The sequence below is a fragment of the Silene latifolia genome, chromosome 11 (genome assembly GCF_048544455.1).
Source record: "Silene latifolia isolate original U9 population chromosome 11, ASM4854445v1, whole genome shotgun sequence".
Classification (NCBI taxonomy): Eukaryota; Viridiplantae; Streptophyta; class Magnoliopsida; order Caryophyllales; family Caryophyllaceae; genus Silene; species Silene latifolia.
The window spans coordinates 188,792,979-188,811,246 of record NC_133536.1 but is presented as its reverse complement, the minus strand read 5'-3'; positions in this window follow the sequence as shown (position 1 = coordinate 188,811,246).

Genomic DNA, 18,268 nt, shown 5'->3' with positions numbered 1-18,268 from the left:
CGAAGTCAGCGGTAAGTAGGGTCGATCTCCACAGGGAGGCGGTGTACTATCTATTTGTCTATTGTATCCGTCTGATGTCACAAATGGGGGTTGAATTTGATTGTGTTAACTAGACTAGAGATTTAAGCAAGGGAAATGAATAAGAGAATTAACAGTAAGAGAAGGGAGTATGCTAAGAGTCGGTCCACCGTCGCAGCTATCAGATCTTATACTATCGGGAATTCTAAGGCGATTAGACTATTGATAAGAAGAGCTATGGTCGTCACCTTTCGGTCCTTAAACCGCCCTAGAGCGTAAACAGCTTAACTTTCGCCCTCACTGCAATACCCTATTGTAATTAAGCAAGCCTTCCCTTCCAATCTTTCGATCTAGGTCGGGGTTAACTAGATTTATGGTCTCCTGCATGCATTCATTCGACCGGATAACAATTAAATTGCCTAATACAATTCCTATCGCAAGACTAATCTATTTAATACAGTTAAAGCATCGCTACCACGGCTTCCCTAATCCTAACATACTAGGGGGAATTAGCTACTCATAAAATAAGCAAAAACAATAAATAAAGAGGGAGAGGGAATAATAAACATTAAATAAAGAGAAAGAAGAGGGAAGAAATTACTGATATAAATGATCCGGAAATGAAAGAACAAAAGTAACAGAGAAAGTGACAGGGGAAGTAACGTATGTTGTCCCCCGGATTATTGGATGATTACAAATGACAACCTTTACTCCTATTTATAAGAAATCAGGAGTAAAGTTAAACCTAATGACGGAAAATAACTAAAAAGCCCAGCCCGTCAGCAATATCCACTCGATCGACCACTTAAATCACTCGATCGAGTGAACTTCACTCAGAAACAGCTCGATCGACCTAGAATAGTGCTCGATCGAGTAAATGCATAAAAAGAACTGGTCGATCGAGTAAACTAACCACTCGATCGACTTATTATTGAATCCTAACCACTCGATCGACTTGAAAAGCACTCGATCGAGTGGATCTTGACTTCAGCAGCTTGTAATTCTCGTTAGTTTGCCTTGACTTGTCCTTTTAGCTTCCGGAACACCTTCACGCATCTCAAGACAGCAACATTTCCCGCTCCAAATCTACTCTTTCTCCAAATGCATGCAAAACGGACGATAATTGGCTTGATTTCACTCCTTTCGGGTCCATACCTGCAAATAAGACATAATAACCCAAAGTAGCATATTCGGGGCATTTCGTAGCATAAAACCACGATAAAAGCATAGAAATACGTGCATAAAATAGGCCAAAAAGACTATATAAAATGCACGTATCACATGTCAAGCCCTATGTCTAAAGCCCATTGAATATGCATAACACATTACAAATGGCAAATTTCCTTTACGCAAGTTTTAAACAACTTTTATAAAGAAACGACTTTTGCAAAACCTATGTGTTTCCTCATTTGAGGTCCATGTGATAATTGCTTACGTGCATATATAAGATTGCATTCTTGTGTGGCTACTAACCATGCAGGTAAGTATCAGAAGCAGTACTTTATCAAGACCTCGCTTGCGACAACGAGCGAATATTCTTTGATAGATACCTCATTCATAGATGTAAATTGTTCAATTATAAGGAATCAATTAATCTGTATCGATATACAATTAATTAAATTATCTACTAATATCTTATTGTAATTTTGATTAAATAAGATTTGATTTAGTAATTAAAATGTTATATTACTAAAATTTGTTTATGAAACAATTAAGAGAGAATGGTTAATCTTAATTACAAAGTGTTGTAGATTATATTAACATGATCCATTTTATGATATGTAATTGTGAATTACCTTTTAATTAGTTAAAATTTGATTTGTCCATTTTATGACTAACATTTAATTTGTTAAATTTAAATTAGTGAGACTAATAACATGTGAGTTGTCACATGTCACACAACATTACAAAATGACAATTGACAAAAAATAAAATGGGTGTACACATTATGGATGGACCGAAATAATGGGTATTTTATGGTTATTGTAAAATGTTTTTAAATTGTTTTAAAAACATAATCATGACCCAATCATCCATAGCTTTTACCCTACACATTTTGGTAAGAGAAAAAGAAAGAGGTGAAGGCCATGTATTGGCCTTGTGAGGCTTCCCAAACCGGCACACCCTTAGACAAATAAGAAAATTGGTTTTCTTATTTTGATAATTCATTCATCTCTTTTTCTCCTCCTCTCTCCTTCTCCCCTTTCTCTCTAAAATAAGTTTTAGATCAAAATTGTTATAGTAAGAAATCTAATAAAATCATTCTACATTACTATAGTAGTAATATCATTTTTATTAGATTAATATAAGGTTACTAATTATATTACCTAGTTAGTAATTTAATTAGTTTTTAGGTTTTGTCTTGGTGCAACTTAGAGGAGGTATTCCAATATGAATACTTGAAGTTTTGGAGGATCATCCATTTACTAATAGCTCAAGATCTACAAGAGAAGGAGTCTCTTGTGGTGCCCTATTTCAAACCTTACCACACTGTAAGGAGAATTGATTTTCTTCTTAAGCTTCTTATTTTGTATAATTTTATTTTGCATGCAACTAGATCCATTAGATAAATTAATGAGTAATTTATAAAATCTATTAAATAAGTTTAATAGGGGTTTTAGAAACTTTCACAACCGACATAGAAAGCTCACATGTTAGGTTTAAACTTGTGGATTTGCATTCATGCATTTACCCGTTTTATCAACTTTTGCATTTAACCAACCAAGATCGATCAGTAGAGGCCCCTACCGCGGGCGGGATTTGTGTCCGATTAAAGGGCTTCCCAATACGTACCTTAACCTCTTACTCAGAAACTTTGGATAGTGGACGACCTTATTCAGGGTGAACGAGAGTCATTCTAGAGATATGATGCTAAAGAGGGACTACTCCTTATCTTTAGTACCTATGTCAAACAACGCTTTTTTGCCTTGGTTGACCTAGGTATAAAGTGTATTCGAACAGGTTCCAAGCATCCCACAAATGCTTGGTGGCGACTCCGAATATCTCTTGCATTGTTTCGAGACCCTTGACAAGACGAAACCGACCGATCTAAAGCGATCCGGTCGAAAGCATTTTTACGCCACCGAGCGTTGCTTTCAGACTGCCGTATGTCCACAGATCGGCTGGGCGTGCGGGTGGGCCCATGTCCACAGATTGGCGACTTCGCTGGGGAGAACTAGAACACTTGTGTCTTTGTGATCCCTAGATGGTGAGACTAGAACGAGGTCTTGGTGTAATTGCATTAATTGATATTGCGGTCATAAGTCGGATTCCTTGTCCGGGCCCACAACATAACCTTTATCGACCAATTGGCTGTCCCGTCGGCGTGGGTTTTCTCATCCCCGCGTTTCGAATCCCGATTGAGTCAAGCATACCGTTGACGTTACACATTTCTGTTTCGTCAAAGAACTTTCATTTCCTTCGTGCATGAGGCTAGGGCACCCTCCTTACACATTTTGTTTGGATTGGTATCCCTCTCGAAAATCGGGGTTTGATCGCTTAACTTGGTGTGTAACCCACCCTTTTAAGCCAAAACCCGTGTCAGCATTATGCATAATATAATGAATTGCGAGTGCTTATGTGCTTTGTGATCATAAGTCCTTCCGTGTCATTTCAAACTTTCAAAAAACACCGTTTTGCGCCGTTATAATGGTCATTTCAAACGTCCGTCTTTTGCCGACCGTTGCACGCCTTTTTAAGCCGTCGTAATGACGATTTTCAAACGCGGTTTTCTATAACCATTTCAACAACACGTTTTTTTAGGCCGGTATAATGACGATTTTCAATCCCGGTTTTCTACAACCATTTCAAAAGCACGCCTTTTTAGGCCATCGTAATGACAATTTTTGAACCCGGTTTTCTACAACCATTTAAAAAAACCACCCTTTTTTAGGCCGTCGTAATGACGATTTTCAAATCCGGTTTTCACAACCATTTCAAAAACACCTTTTTACGCCAATATAATCGCCGCGTCAAGACACGGATAATAACCCGTCTCGCGCCGACACGATGGCTCTTTCAAAACCCGAAAATGACACACACCCTTTTTCGAGGCTTTTCAAATCCCGAGGACCATACACCGTCCCCGGGACCACAACCTTTTCAAACCTTTCAAAACCCGATTTTTAAAACACACGATTTTGAATTTCAAGGCCGTCTTCGGAAACAACACATTGTTTTCAGAGCCGTCGCAACTCGAACTCAAACCGTCTTTTGAAAACAAACTTAAGACAACTTTTCAACTGGTCGACCTCTTGAATATCCCTTCTCTTTGGAAGCCGTTCATAAAAGGACAAACGAATCTTTTTAAAAATTTTTATTTTCGAAAATTTCAGTCCACCATTCCAATTACGCCTCATGTCTGTCGAGTCGAAGCAAACGTACTTATGGGTCTTTACTTATGAGTCGTCTCACCTCGAGACTCGTTGAACGACGTCACGCCACTACGTTGATCGTGGGTCAAAGTTCGGTCAACACCATCACATCATAAATCGAGTCAGCACCGAGGCACCACACACGGTTGCCCTCGTCTTGCCGAGTCTAAAAGTGTCTTTCCGTCTTTCGTGTTGTCTGCGTTTAGTCGTTAAACCGTGATTGATTGGGATGTAACGTGAGCCATTTCTGCCTCTGAGCCATGGCCCCGTCTTCAGCTTCGTCCAACAACATCGATGACAACCGAGATCTCACGACTGCTCAGCTAACCAGCCTGCTCACCGCTCTTAAGCTCACTCTGGACCGTGTCGAGACCCGTATCGACACCTTGTAAAATAAGGAAACCGGAGAACACAACACTCCGCCTTTGACTGAAACCGAGAAAAGGCTCAAGCTCTTGGAAGAACAACTCGTAACCCGTGGTTACAACATCCACTTTGAAAACAATCGAAGATTCGAACCCGTTGGAGATCAACTGCCCGGCAACTTTACCTTGACTGATGTACCCAAGTTTAAGCGATTGGAGAACTAGCTCAATCACATCTGGGCCTTTAAGGACTACATGTCCATTAAGGGGGTAAAAAAAGAACTGTTCACCCGGATCTTTCCATCATCCCTGAAACCGATTCCCCGCCAGTGGTACTATATCCTCGACCCCAAGAGCATTACCACTTGGGATGAAGTTGCCGTTGAATTTTCCAAACAATACGCCGACAACGTCAAAATCCAAGACAACACCCGCACTTTTGAGGTCCTGACTCAGAATGATAAGGAAGTGTTCACAGAATTCCTAACCCGTTGGAGGAGGGTAAGCACCCAATTGGTCAGTAAACCAAGTGAATCGACTCTGGTGGAGAAGTTTGTCAACAACCTTCATCTAGTCTATGCCAATCTACTGAGATATCAAAATATCAAAACATTCCAGGACCTACAAATCCTCAGAACCCGCACTGAAGACGACCTACGCAAGGGCGTTCTAGCCAAAACCACCGGTAGAGGCTATCAGGGATCTACATCAACCGGATCTCGTCCTTATGGTCAGACAAACAAAATTGATGAGGTCAATCTCCTTGAACCAACCACAAAGAAAACCGAGCGTCCTCAAAGGGTATTCACAAACTTGGGAACAACCTATGCCAGTGCCCTAAAAAGACTCATGGATCAAGGGAAACTACAGCCGATTGGGCCCACTCCTGACCTGTCTGAGGCCAAGAAAACCCGTTTATGGAATCCCAATGCCTACTGCCAATACCACCAGGGCAAAGGTCACGACACATAAGCCTGCTTTAAGCTGAAGCATGCCATTCAAGATATGATTGAGAAAGGGGAGTTACCTTTACCTCCACTAACAAAACCTAATAACAACATAAACCCCTTGGGAATCCATGCCATCTCTGATGACGAGCTAACTACGGATTTCTCGCACCTCATCATACCTATTGACGACGAGGTGAATTCCTTGGAAAAGGACATCCCGGATGGGATGTTCGTGTTCAGCGCCGCAACAATGCTCACCATGTTCCAGCAGGTTGAAGAAGCCATAACCAGTCTCTCAGAAAGGATCACCCGACTTGAGGACGCCTACCACCGGTTGATTTTCAACCCACCAACACCAACACCACGCCCAAGGGAGTGTCCTCCAAGCACCCAAAACCCCTAGTTCCAGAAAGGGTTGCTCCCACGACCATTCTGGCATGCACCCCAGAATAATAAACCCTACAATAATCAAACCCACAATAATCAACCCCACAATAATCAAACCCACAATAACCAATCCCGCAATAATCAAACCCACAATAATCAACCCCACAAAAACTACCCCCACAAGAACATCCCTTAAAAAAACTACCCGCCGAGGAATAACCCTCCAAGGTACCCTCGCGATCCCGAAATCAACAGTATCTGGAGAGACGACGCAGAGGATGTCTACATTATTCCGAGGAAAGGCAAACATGCAAAAGAGATCGGTCACCTTACCCGATCCAGGCGCCCCTACCAAAATCCGAACAATACAACCAATCCAACCACAAATGACCAAGTCGCCCCGGACGTGGACACTCAACCCAAGGTTCCCGAAAACTCGATTCTTAAACAACTGCAAAAGGCGAAGGCCGAAATTTCAATTTGGCAATTGATCGCTACATCATTCAAACATCGGCAAGCTTTGCTACAAGCCTTAGGAAAGTTGACGGTTCCCTCTACCTCCTCTCCTGAAGAAGTGGTAGCACACATGACAAGAGATGTCCCCAATCTGAGCAACCCGGTCATCTTGTCTGACGAAGATATCCCTCCATTCGGAGCCAACCATAACCTAGCCCTATACATCACTGTACAATGCCTGAAGAAGAATGTGCCTATGGTCCAAATGGATGACGGATCCGCGGTCAACGTCATTCCCCTCAAGATGGTTCATAAACTAGGTATCAAGGAAGCTGACTTGGTCCCGACTAATCAAGGAGTACGCGCTTATGACGACACATGTCATAAGGTTGCGGGGCTCATCGCCTTGACCATTGCAATTGGACCCTTGGAAAGATAAACCAGTTTTCAGGTGGTCGATATTGATGCTTGATACCTGTCGATGTGAGTATCAAAAATAATATTTATAAAACCAAACTACTACTAGAAAGCGGTAGTAAGGGTCGATCCGCAGGGAGGTAGGGAAATAATAGTTGTTATTAATTCTAGTCTAAGGGTAACAGTTGTGGGGGGTTTTGGATTGGATTATAACTAAATCTAAATGCGAAAACAAAATAAAAACTATAACTAAAGCAATTAAATAAAAAGGTGTAGAAAATAATAAAAGGGAAGCTAAGACGATTGGTTCATCTGCGCAGTGCGACGACGGTATCTAAGTAAGTCCGATAAATCACGATAGGTGGGAAAATAAGAAGTCCTCTCGGTCCATTCTTAACTAGTAGCGCCTCTCACCCTATGCTCTTTGGTCCCTAGGTCTCACTAATACTAGCTCTCGCCCGAAAAGTGATTCCTAATGCCTAAACTTTACCTATCTTTCGATCTTAGTAAAATTTAGTCGTTTCAATTTAGTCAATTTCCCTTCCCTATCTCTCGATCTTCTGGGTCGGTCAATTTCTAAGTATTTAACAAGTCTCCTCTCGGTCTCGTTGTCAAATATTGCAATTAAAACATTGAAACGGTGCTAATCTATCGCGCGTCAGTCGATCGACCAGCTAAGCCAGTCGATCGACCAACAGGTCCAGTCGATCGACTAACTAATCCAGTCGATCGACCAAAGGCCGACATCAGGTTTACTAATCTACGTCGTCTTCGCTACAGATCCCCTCGCATCTTAACACGGGGTATTTAGCTACTCATAATAATTCTAACTACAACTTCCAAAACAATTAAAATAGTAAACGAAAGCATGATTAAAACGATTTAACAATAAATTCGCAATAAAGAAAATTACGGCTTTAGGGAACTAATCTAGCAATTCTAACTACGAAGATAATAAACTTAAAGACTGAAATTATGATTGAGAAATACCGAAACTGAAGGCCGAAAGGAAATCCAGATGCAAAATAACGAACTTTATTGAGAAACTAAAGTATTTGAATGTAAACTATGCTAAACTCGAGACCTAATGTCTCTCCTCTAAAAAACTAATGATTATTCTGAAAACATAAGTTACGTTATATAGGAATATCACGTAACTCATATTCCTAAACCTAAGAATACTTTGGGCTTTCTAATTCTCGATATTTTAATTTGCGCATCAGCTCGCGTGGTGGTTGATCGACCACTGAGGCCAGTCGATTGCCCAAAGGTGCTGTACAGAATTGCATTCTGACGATTCCTGCAGCGAGCACCGTTCTTAAAACAGCTGCAATTTCTTCGTTACTTGGTCAAATAGGGCGTTCTATGCGGCGTTGGAAAGCTAAGAGGATAAGCTTTCCCCTCCATTTGGAATCACTCGATTATCAGCTATAGAACTCGAGATATAGCCATTTGAATTAGGCTGCAATAATGTGAAGCGATTCTTTGCTTGATAACTTCTTGTAACTTATACGCACCCATGCTCTTGCTATCTTTAGGCCTTGAAACGCGCACCAAGCTCATTCCTAGAGTCAATACCTCATGTCAAATCCTATGCTAAACACTCGGGAACGGATTCGGCTCATTTTCCGCTGGATTCTTCACATTTCTGCAATTTTATACAAAAACACGAAAGTAGACAGAAATAGGGAAAATAGTAGCATAAACTACATAATTGAGCTCTGAAATGCGTGTAAAATAGGGTTTAGAACATCATATAAATGACACGCATCAATGCCTCTTTCAAAAAGCTTCTAGAACGCCCCTGGATTCATGCTGCCAAGGTCGTCACCTCAACCCTCCATCAGAAAATCAGGGTCCCTTTCAACGAGAAAACAATCACAATTCCTGCATCCCCGATTAAGGCTATCATGAAGAAGGGAATAGCCTCTCATGTCATTGAAGAAAATGACAGTGAAATGTGGGGATCCCAAGCTGTGAATACCCTAACCGATGAATCATCACCCTTTGATTGTGACCCGTTCTCGAACCTCACAGTCAACCGCATTTTGATGCACCAGGGTTATTTTCCGGGCCTACCTCTCAATCCATGGAGAGCACCTTGCCTCCTATGAAACATGCCAAGGTCCCCAATATCCCCTTCGGGCAGGGCTATGAGCCAACCGATGAAGACATCTAGGAAATGAATCTCCTAATACGGAAGCGCAAAAAACACAGAGTCATCCTCCGTTCCTACCATTTGACTCTCAATGGATACTTCGTCCTCGAGGGAGAATCCGAGCTCTATAATGGCTTTCCTGAACCAATCTACGACCCCGTAGCTAAGGTTAAACACCCAAGCGTAGAGGTCTTTCAAGGCTGCTACTTCATCCCCGACAACACCAAGGCTGTGTCAACCAAATCTGAATCGACCCCGTGCCTGGACGGGCAAGCCGTGAGTCTCCTCTTTGGAGAAGACAACATCAAGCACCTCGGCTATGAGGACATCATCAACATTGCTCTGAAGGATAACCAGTTCGATCCCTCTGCCTTAATCTTTGATGGTGACCCAGAGAAAGCTACACAAGGCTGGAGGAAAACTGTCAAGTGGACCGATCGACATGGCCGCATTCTCAAGATCACAATTGGAGAAGGCCCTATAAACAAAGAGGGAAGTGAAGATGAAAAGGAGTCCGAGTCTGAGTCTGAGTATGAGTCAGAGTCTGTCTTAGCTCCTAGCGCTCCTAATGTCGCGGTCAAAGTCCCCTTTCCACTGTTTTATCACAAACTTGTGACTGCCTCAGAGGCGGAGTCAACTAGGGTCATCCCCACTCCCACAGAAGGTAGCAACCTTGAGCTTGTTCCAGTAGCCACCTCCTCTACCGCGTCGCCTCTGAACTTAGGATAGGGACCACCCTTAACCCCTCAGATAGAAAATTGTTCATCGACCTTCTACATGAATATAAGGACGTATTTGCGTGGTACTACAAAGACATGCCTGGGATCGACAGAAATATTGCAGAGCACAGGATACCCATTAAACCCGGAGCTAAGCCCGTGAAACAAAAGTTGCGCCGTATGTGTCTTGAATGGGCCCTGAAAATTAAGGAAGAGGTAGACAAATAGTTCAAGGCTGGATTCATCAAAGTTTCAGAATACTCTGACTGGGTGGCCAATATAGTTCCTGTACCCAAGAAAGACGGGAGAATTTGGGTTTGCGTCGACTTCAGGGACCTCAACAAAGCAAGTCCAAAAGACGACTTCCCTCTGCCACTTGTTGACATCCTGGTGGATAACACCGCCGAGTACGCCCTTTTATCATTCATGGACGGGTATGCTGGGTACAACCAGTTCAAAATGGCTGAGGAAGATATGCACAAGACTGCATTCACTACACAATGGGGTACGTATTGCTACACCGTCATGCCCTTAGGTCTAATCAACGCCGGAGCAACCTACCAAAGAAACGCCACCACTCTCCTACATGACATGATGCACAAGGAAGTGGAGGTATATGTCGATGAAATGATCGTCAAATTAAAAGAGCGGGACGGCCACATCAGAGCCCTTCGGAAATTCTTCGCTCGCCTTCGAAAATACAACATGAGACTAAATACTCAGAACTGTGCATTCGGGGTCACCTCCGGAAAACTCCTGGGATAAGTCGTCAGCAAAAGGGGCATTGAAATCGATCCCACCAAAATCAAAGCTCTTCAACAAATGCCTTGGCCTAAGAACGAGAAGGAGATTTGGGGATTTCTCGGTCAAGTCCAATACATCAGCCGCTTCATAGCCAAGCTCACTATGATTTGTGAACCAATCTTCAATAAGCTTCGCGCCTCCGATCACACCGATTGAGACGATGATTGTCAAAAAGCCTTCGATAGGATAAAGTAAATCCTATCCAAACCTCCTGTCCTCATGCCACCTCAGCAGGGAATTCGCTTATCTCTGTACCTGACTATCACCGACACAACCATGGGAGTAATGCTAGCACAAACAGTCGACGGCGATGAACAAGCCATCTACTACATCAGCAAAAATTCATCGAGTACCAGACAAGATACACCCAACTGGAAAAGACATGCCTTGTCCTGGTCTGCTCAACAAAGAAGCTGCGACATTATATGCTCAGCTACACGGTTCACATCTACTTCAATATGGACCCAGTCAAATACATCTTCGAAAAACCCGTACTAAACGGAAGGCTATCTAGATTGACACTCATGTTATCCGACTTTGACCTCAAATTCGTACCCCTAAAGGTTATGAAGGGAAGGGCAGTCGCCGATTTCCTAGTAGAATATCCCGTCAATTAGGATCCAACCGACAGACACATGGTCACTACCCGATGAAGACATCCTTTGTGCCAATACTGACGCATGGGACCTATAATTCGATGGTGCATCATACCTAAGAGGCTTCGGGGGTAGGAGTCCTTCTAATATCACCAAAAAGGGAACATGTTCCAATCTCAGTCAAGCTAGACTTCGCCGTCACCTACAATGCCGCCGAATACGAAGCATACCTCATCGTCCTACAAGCAGCCATAACACTCGACATCAAGATATTGAGGGTCCATGGCGATTCCTCACTCATCATCAATCAGGTGTCCGGATCATGGAAAATCCGAAGCGACAACTTAGCACCCTACCAAGCAAAAATCAATTAAGAGGCCGAATTCTTCGACCAAGTCGACTATTTCCACTTGCCACGAGAGGAAAATCAATTTGCTGATGCCCTAGCAAAACTAGCCGCACTCGTCAACATACCTGACGACATGGCATCGATGCCCCTATGTGTCGAGCAAAGGAGCGAGCCAGCTCACATCTGCGCCATCAACAATAACGAGGAGAACCATGTCGAACCTTGGTACCAAGCTATCCTTAACTACAAAACCAAAAACGAATTCCCTCCCAACTCTGATACAAGAGCACAAAGAGCCATCCATTTACTTGCACCACAATTCGTGACAAACCAAACAACAATACAAAAGAACACCCCAGGGGATCCTTCTCCTTTGCATTGATCACCACAAAGCCAAAAAAGTCATTGGAGAGGTCCACGACGGAGAATGCGGCCCTCACACGAGCACAATGATGCTAACCACAAAAATCATGCGGTTAGGCTACTATTGAACCACCATGGAAGCCGATTGCAGAAACTACGCCATAATTGCTAAATATTCGCCAACAGACAACACATACCACCATCCCTTTTATACACCATGACATCACACTGGCCTTCTCGACCTGGGGCTTCGACATCATCGAAAAAGTCAACCCGATAGTCACCAAAGAGAATTGCTTTGTCCTCGTCGCAATCGACTACTTCACCAAATGGGTAGAAGCACAGTCCTATGCAGTCTTGACCGCCAAACAAGTGGCCAAGTTCATCCAGGACAACATCATCTGCAGATATGGGGTACCCCATGAAATCATCAGCGACCAAGGCTCTCACTTCCGGGGGGAAACCCAAGCCTTGATGGACAAATACAAAATCAAACGACATCGATCGTCCCCCTATCGTCCCCAGACCAACGGAGCGGTAGAGGCAACAAACTAAACTCTTGTCACCATTATAAAAAAGATGCAAGACAATTACCGCGATTGGCCGAGCAAACTCTCATTCGCACTCTGGGGATACTGAACCTCCATTTGAACACCAACATGAGTCACACCCTTTTACCTAGCATACGGTATGGAGGTGGTTCAACCAGTAGAGTTGGAGGTCCCATCTCTACGCATCCTACTTGAAAGCCAAGTTCCTGAGGCGGAATGGGCCCGTCAAAGGTTCGAACAACTCACACTCCTTGACGAGCGGCGTCTCAATGCCTTAGGCAATGTCCAGCTATACCAACGACATATACAACGGGCATTCAACAAAAAAGTCAAACCCAGAGATATCAAAGAAGGCGACTTGGTCCTCAAGTCGGTTCGAGCAACGTTACCTGTCGATCCGAGGGGGAAATTAAAACCCAATTGGGCCGTGCCGTACCTGGTGAAGAAAATTCTTTTGGGGCGGTGAGACGGAGTGACCTAGACGAGGAGGATTTCAAAAACCCGACCAACCTAGACCAACTCAAGAAATACTACCCTTGAACCCTAGTAACCACAAACCTTACCCTATTTTCACAACCAGTGACAACAATATCCCTTTCAAGTCAATTCTTCAACGCGTTCTGGTTTGAAATTGCATGTTTTATCAAGTCTAAGTTATGGCACTCAAACTGAAAAAACACCTGAACTATGAGCATGGTTTGATTTCACCTCTTCAGGTGGATACGTAGGTAGTCCTTTCTTACACAAGAAGGATACAACCATAACACCTAAACAAAGTAAACAAAACATTTGAACTACGAGCATGGTTTGATTTCGCCTTTTCTGGCGGATACATAGGCAGTACTTTCTTACACAAGAAGGATACAACCATCTCCACACAAAAAACAATCACCTATACAAATCCCAAAAAAAGGAAGCATTCCCTTTTCCACAAAAAGAACAAAAGAAAGAAGCCTTTCTCCCTTCCCACAAAAATCCCCTTTCGCAGGTGCAATGTTTAGGATTATTCGAACCGAATTACCTTTACAAGATGGATGGAAGAAACAAGCGTTCACAACTTCTTTTCAACGCAAGCAATCCTCTTATTTAATTAATAATGAGAAGGATTACAAACTTGACAACAAATAAAGCTAAGCAAGTCTACAATTTGTCAAAGCTAAAATGTCGACTACGACATCTCACATAGTAAAACTAGCACAAAAATACACAATACATAGCTAGTACAACATAATAAAAACGCACAAACACTATTACAACATAATAGTCAAACGGGTAATGGAGGCCTTCATTCTTCCATTCTACCCTTGCCTTTTCCATCGGGGTACATCTTCCCCTTGCTCTTCTTGTCGGCCCACCTAGCATGGACTTCCTCTTCGGAACAGATCCTCAACGGATCTACAACGGCGACGGCCTTCGGTCTCTTGCATGACCCTATACTCGGTCCTAGCCGAGCCCATACATGACCCACCATCTCTTTGGGACCCGAGCTCCTCCTCTTTGGTGGCCTCACTACATCCGGGTTAACATCATCGGCGAAGTCGTCAAAGAAGGCATGGTTGGCCTTGCCAACTTCCCTATACTTCAAGTCAACGACTTCATCCTTACGGGACTTGGACCTTTCTTCCAAGGGTTGAGCCCTTGACCACTTGACATAAGCGGCAGTCACCCATGTCGTGGCAACGGGGTTTGGTACCTCCCAAATCGGCCGAGTGGCCCACCACCTCTCGAAAACCTCCACAAGCTCGGAATTTCGGAAAACACTCTCTTGGACGAGAGTATCTTGAGCGGGCACCTTTTGTTGGTGCCCCGTTTGCCTCATAAGCCTTTTGGGATAAATGAAGGAAGCAACCTTCAATACCACCACCATCAAAGAACGAGAACTAGAGGCCGAAGTGGGCAACTTCTTGAAGGACCTCAAGTGTCACCACGACACCACCCAACGGATATAACGACCACCTTCCTCCAGCAATTTCGAGGTCCAATAGGCCTCGGTGGACGCAAAACTATCCGAATACAACTTCTTCCTCATAGTAAGGTGACTGAAGGAGTAAGACAAAATATCAACCAGGGGCTCTACATACCTTAGTGTAGATACCTCATTTCTGCACCTCCCGCAAACCACCCGGTGATGATTGGGCCGCATGTTTGGTACGCGGAACGATTTGTGACAGTTCGTAAGTTTGTCGTCAAGTGATTGCTTAAACATTAATGTCTACCTCTTAGTTGTCATCTACGTGCCGATACGGTCGTTTTGGCAGTAATTAGAGTACATTTGGAGTCCGGGCCTAAAACCGTCTTCATTTTCTGATAACCGTTAAATCCCGAGTCAGAATGTTCTGGAATGTTCCGGATATTTCTATTCCATATTTAATAAATATTTCACAATCTTTAATCTTTGGTAAACAATTTCCCGTAATATTCATACAAAATATTAAGGAAAACCAAATTATTCCGTTATTCCATAATTTAAACACGGAAAACTTTCTTCCGCAGGAGGAAACCACTTTGGAACAGACGCAGCAGATGCTGCGCCTCTTCTAAGAGACGCAGTACCTGCTGCGCCTCTTCCCAGGTCCTTTTCTGCGTATTTTTCGTATCTTTTTCATATCTTTTCGAGATTCACTTCCAAAGTCTCTCCAAAAACCCTATTCCTTCACGTGATTAGTATAAATAGGAGCCTTCGCTCCTCATATTTCTCACGCGAGTGTCCGCCCTTCTCTTCTCCCTTTGCATTCTAAGTCCACGTTCTTACTTTTTGGCGTCTACGTGCTTGAACATTCGACCACGTAAGCTCGGATCCTTCTGAGTACCAGCCTCGTTTGCATGACCGACCAATTTGACCAACTCCACCATAATCAACTTAATTAATCTTAATCGTTTTCCTCTTACGAGGGCACTTTCGTTACATTCGATTCGAGCATCACTAATCGATAACTTAGTTCATCTCGTTTCGTCAAACATGTAAGTCTTAGGGTGTATAATATTTATTTATTGTATTTTATCTTATTGTATCACCAATGTAAGGTTTATGTCGAAAATATTCATTAAAACCGATTTATAAAACCATGCTTAAAAACCCTTTTTACGGATTACCAGAAGATAACCGTCGAGAAAGGACGCAGCAACTGCTGCGCCTCTTCGAAGGAGCGCAGTTCCTGCTGCGCCTCTTCGTGAGGCTGCCGCAGTTCCTGCTTCCTTTCTTCTTCCTTCGTCCTCTGTATTTCGTTTTCTTTGTTTTGTTTTTTCGTCTTGTTGTTTAATTCTTAGGTACAATAGCTTAATAATTTCACATGTGTATAATTTATTCATCCTTAACATGTTTAATTTGTCGTTAAATTCGGCTTAAATCCCAAGTAATTCATATTTGCGGGTTTTCGTCATTAAAATCAATCCGGGTTGTATAAATTCAATTCGTTCATATTGAGTTTCTGGAATTCGACCTTTGATATATTTCCACCAATTTATCGTCAGGTTCATCGTTTATCCATCATTAATTCATCATATTTAACCTAATTAGCTCATTAATTTTTTCCCTTTTAATTTTGTATTAATTCATCTTAATCCGTCTTATCCATGTTTTATTGCTTTCATGACCATTAATCACATGTAAATAATATGTTAACAACTTTCATCCGAGTAAATAATATAATCAATCATTAAATTCACCAATTAACATTAACGGCTTGCAATTCCGGCTTCACAGCCAGAACTGAGCCAACGAACAGACGCAGCAACTGCTGCGCCTCTTCCAAGGGACGCAGCTCTGCTGCGCCTGTTCCTGGTTGACCTCTGTCTCTGAACTTCGGTTTTGCCTTGACCTTAATTAATTAGTTTACGTACTAATTAACTACTATCCGTATTATCGCCTAATAATTTGTTCGTTAATTCATTCATTCTTTTTCTCAAATTATCCGTTTTGAAGGTATTTTCGACATAAATCACTAAACCCGATGTAATTATTGTAATTTTTATAATTTTCATCATTGTAATATCTATCGTATTTGTATGATTCGTTTGTATGTTTTCACATGTAATTGAACCTTAAATCCTACTTCGACATTAATTGCATATTAAATTAATTGTTCACCGACTTAGTATTAATCTTCACATGCTAGGATTAAAACTTGGATGTTGCATTGCATGCATATAATCGACGATATATCGAGTACGAATAATTTCCCTAATCATTAGTAGAGGACGCTATCGAGGCGGGCGGGATTAGGTGTTCGATCAAAAGAGCTTCCTAATACGTACCCTCACCCCTTACTCCAGATCTCTGTGAACATCCGTGTTCATTGGCATCCACGAGAGTCATTCTAGACATAGAATGCTAAGGGTAACGATTGCTTAGTGTTCATGTCACTACTTTGTGTCTTGACATGACACGAGGTATTCGAACGGTTCCAATTTCCCATAAAAATTGGTGGCCACTCCAACAAAAATGCAAACGCTTGTTCTCTTCCTCCCAAGCGCCCCCGTGGGCCCCTGTTGTCCACAGTTTGGCGACTCCGCTGGGGATAATACACTTACGTGTAGCCAAGGGTAAAACTTGAATAAGGTTAGGGAATAATTTGTACAAGACAATTGTCGGTTTTCATAACTCGGTCTTCCTACATCGTTTTATTCGGCCTTCCTAGGCCCAACCCAACCCATTCGACCAATCGTCCCGTCTAAAAGGTCCTAATTCTTATTTGGGCCTAAGGATGGATAGCGATTGGTGTCATCCATACCATGGTACTTACTCATGTTTGTATCAAGGACCTTCACTACTTGAGGAAATGGACTAGGAATCGGCCTTACTCTTGTTTGGCACGAGCCTCTCCACAGACTTCGGGTTTGATTGTTCGGTTTGGCAACCCACCCTTTAAACCAAAACCCTTTTAAATGCACTCGGCATCCCGTTATAATGCTTGTATAAATGCTTGTATCTTACGTGATCACCATTTCTAAACGAAATCATGACGATTTTTGTAAAATCAAAATCCCTTTCAACTTGAAAATTTCGAAAATGGCATATGATTAGCGCAAAACCGAGTCGAAACTCTGTCCGTTTGTCAAGTCAAAATTCGGGCCCAAGCCCATTTCAAAACCTCACTTCGAGTCCACTCTTACAACTACACTATAGTTAACTAGGACCAACATTTTTCAAATCTTGTCATTTCTTCAAAACTCACTCAACAGAAGTGGCACACACCCACTTCATCGAGTCAAAACATTTCTTTTCAAGCAAGTGTGTTAGAATGGTCGATTGTGTTTTGATTCGTCGTCGATCTCTTTTCCAGTTTCCAAGATGCCTGAAACAAGTGACGTGAACTTCAATCAACTCCAAGATGGTAATGATCGAATCCTAGCCGCGCTAGCTCAAATCCAAGTGTCTCAAGACCAAATGTATGACCGCCTCGATAAAATCGAAGGCCGAATGTATACCGTAGAAACAAGGTTGCCTCCTCGGGAAAGTGAAGTAGTTGATGACTTCATGAATGACTTCGAGGACGAAAACCCTCCCATGGGTATGACTGCAGCTGAGAAAAGACTCCAATACTTAGAGGAGCAATTGATGTATCTTAAAGGGGATGACATTTATAGGGAGAATAATCGCAAGTATGAGGCCGTAAATTCCAAATTGCCAACCAACTTCAACATGACGGATATCCCTAAATTCAAGGGACATGAAAACCCTTTGAACCACATTCGTGCTTTCAAGGATTATATGTCTATCAAAGGCATCAAACCCGAGATGTTCCTAAGGATCTTTCCTTCAT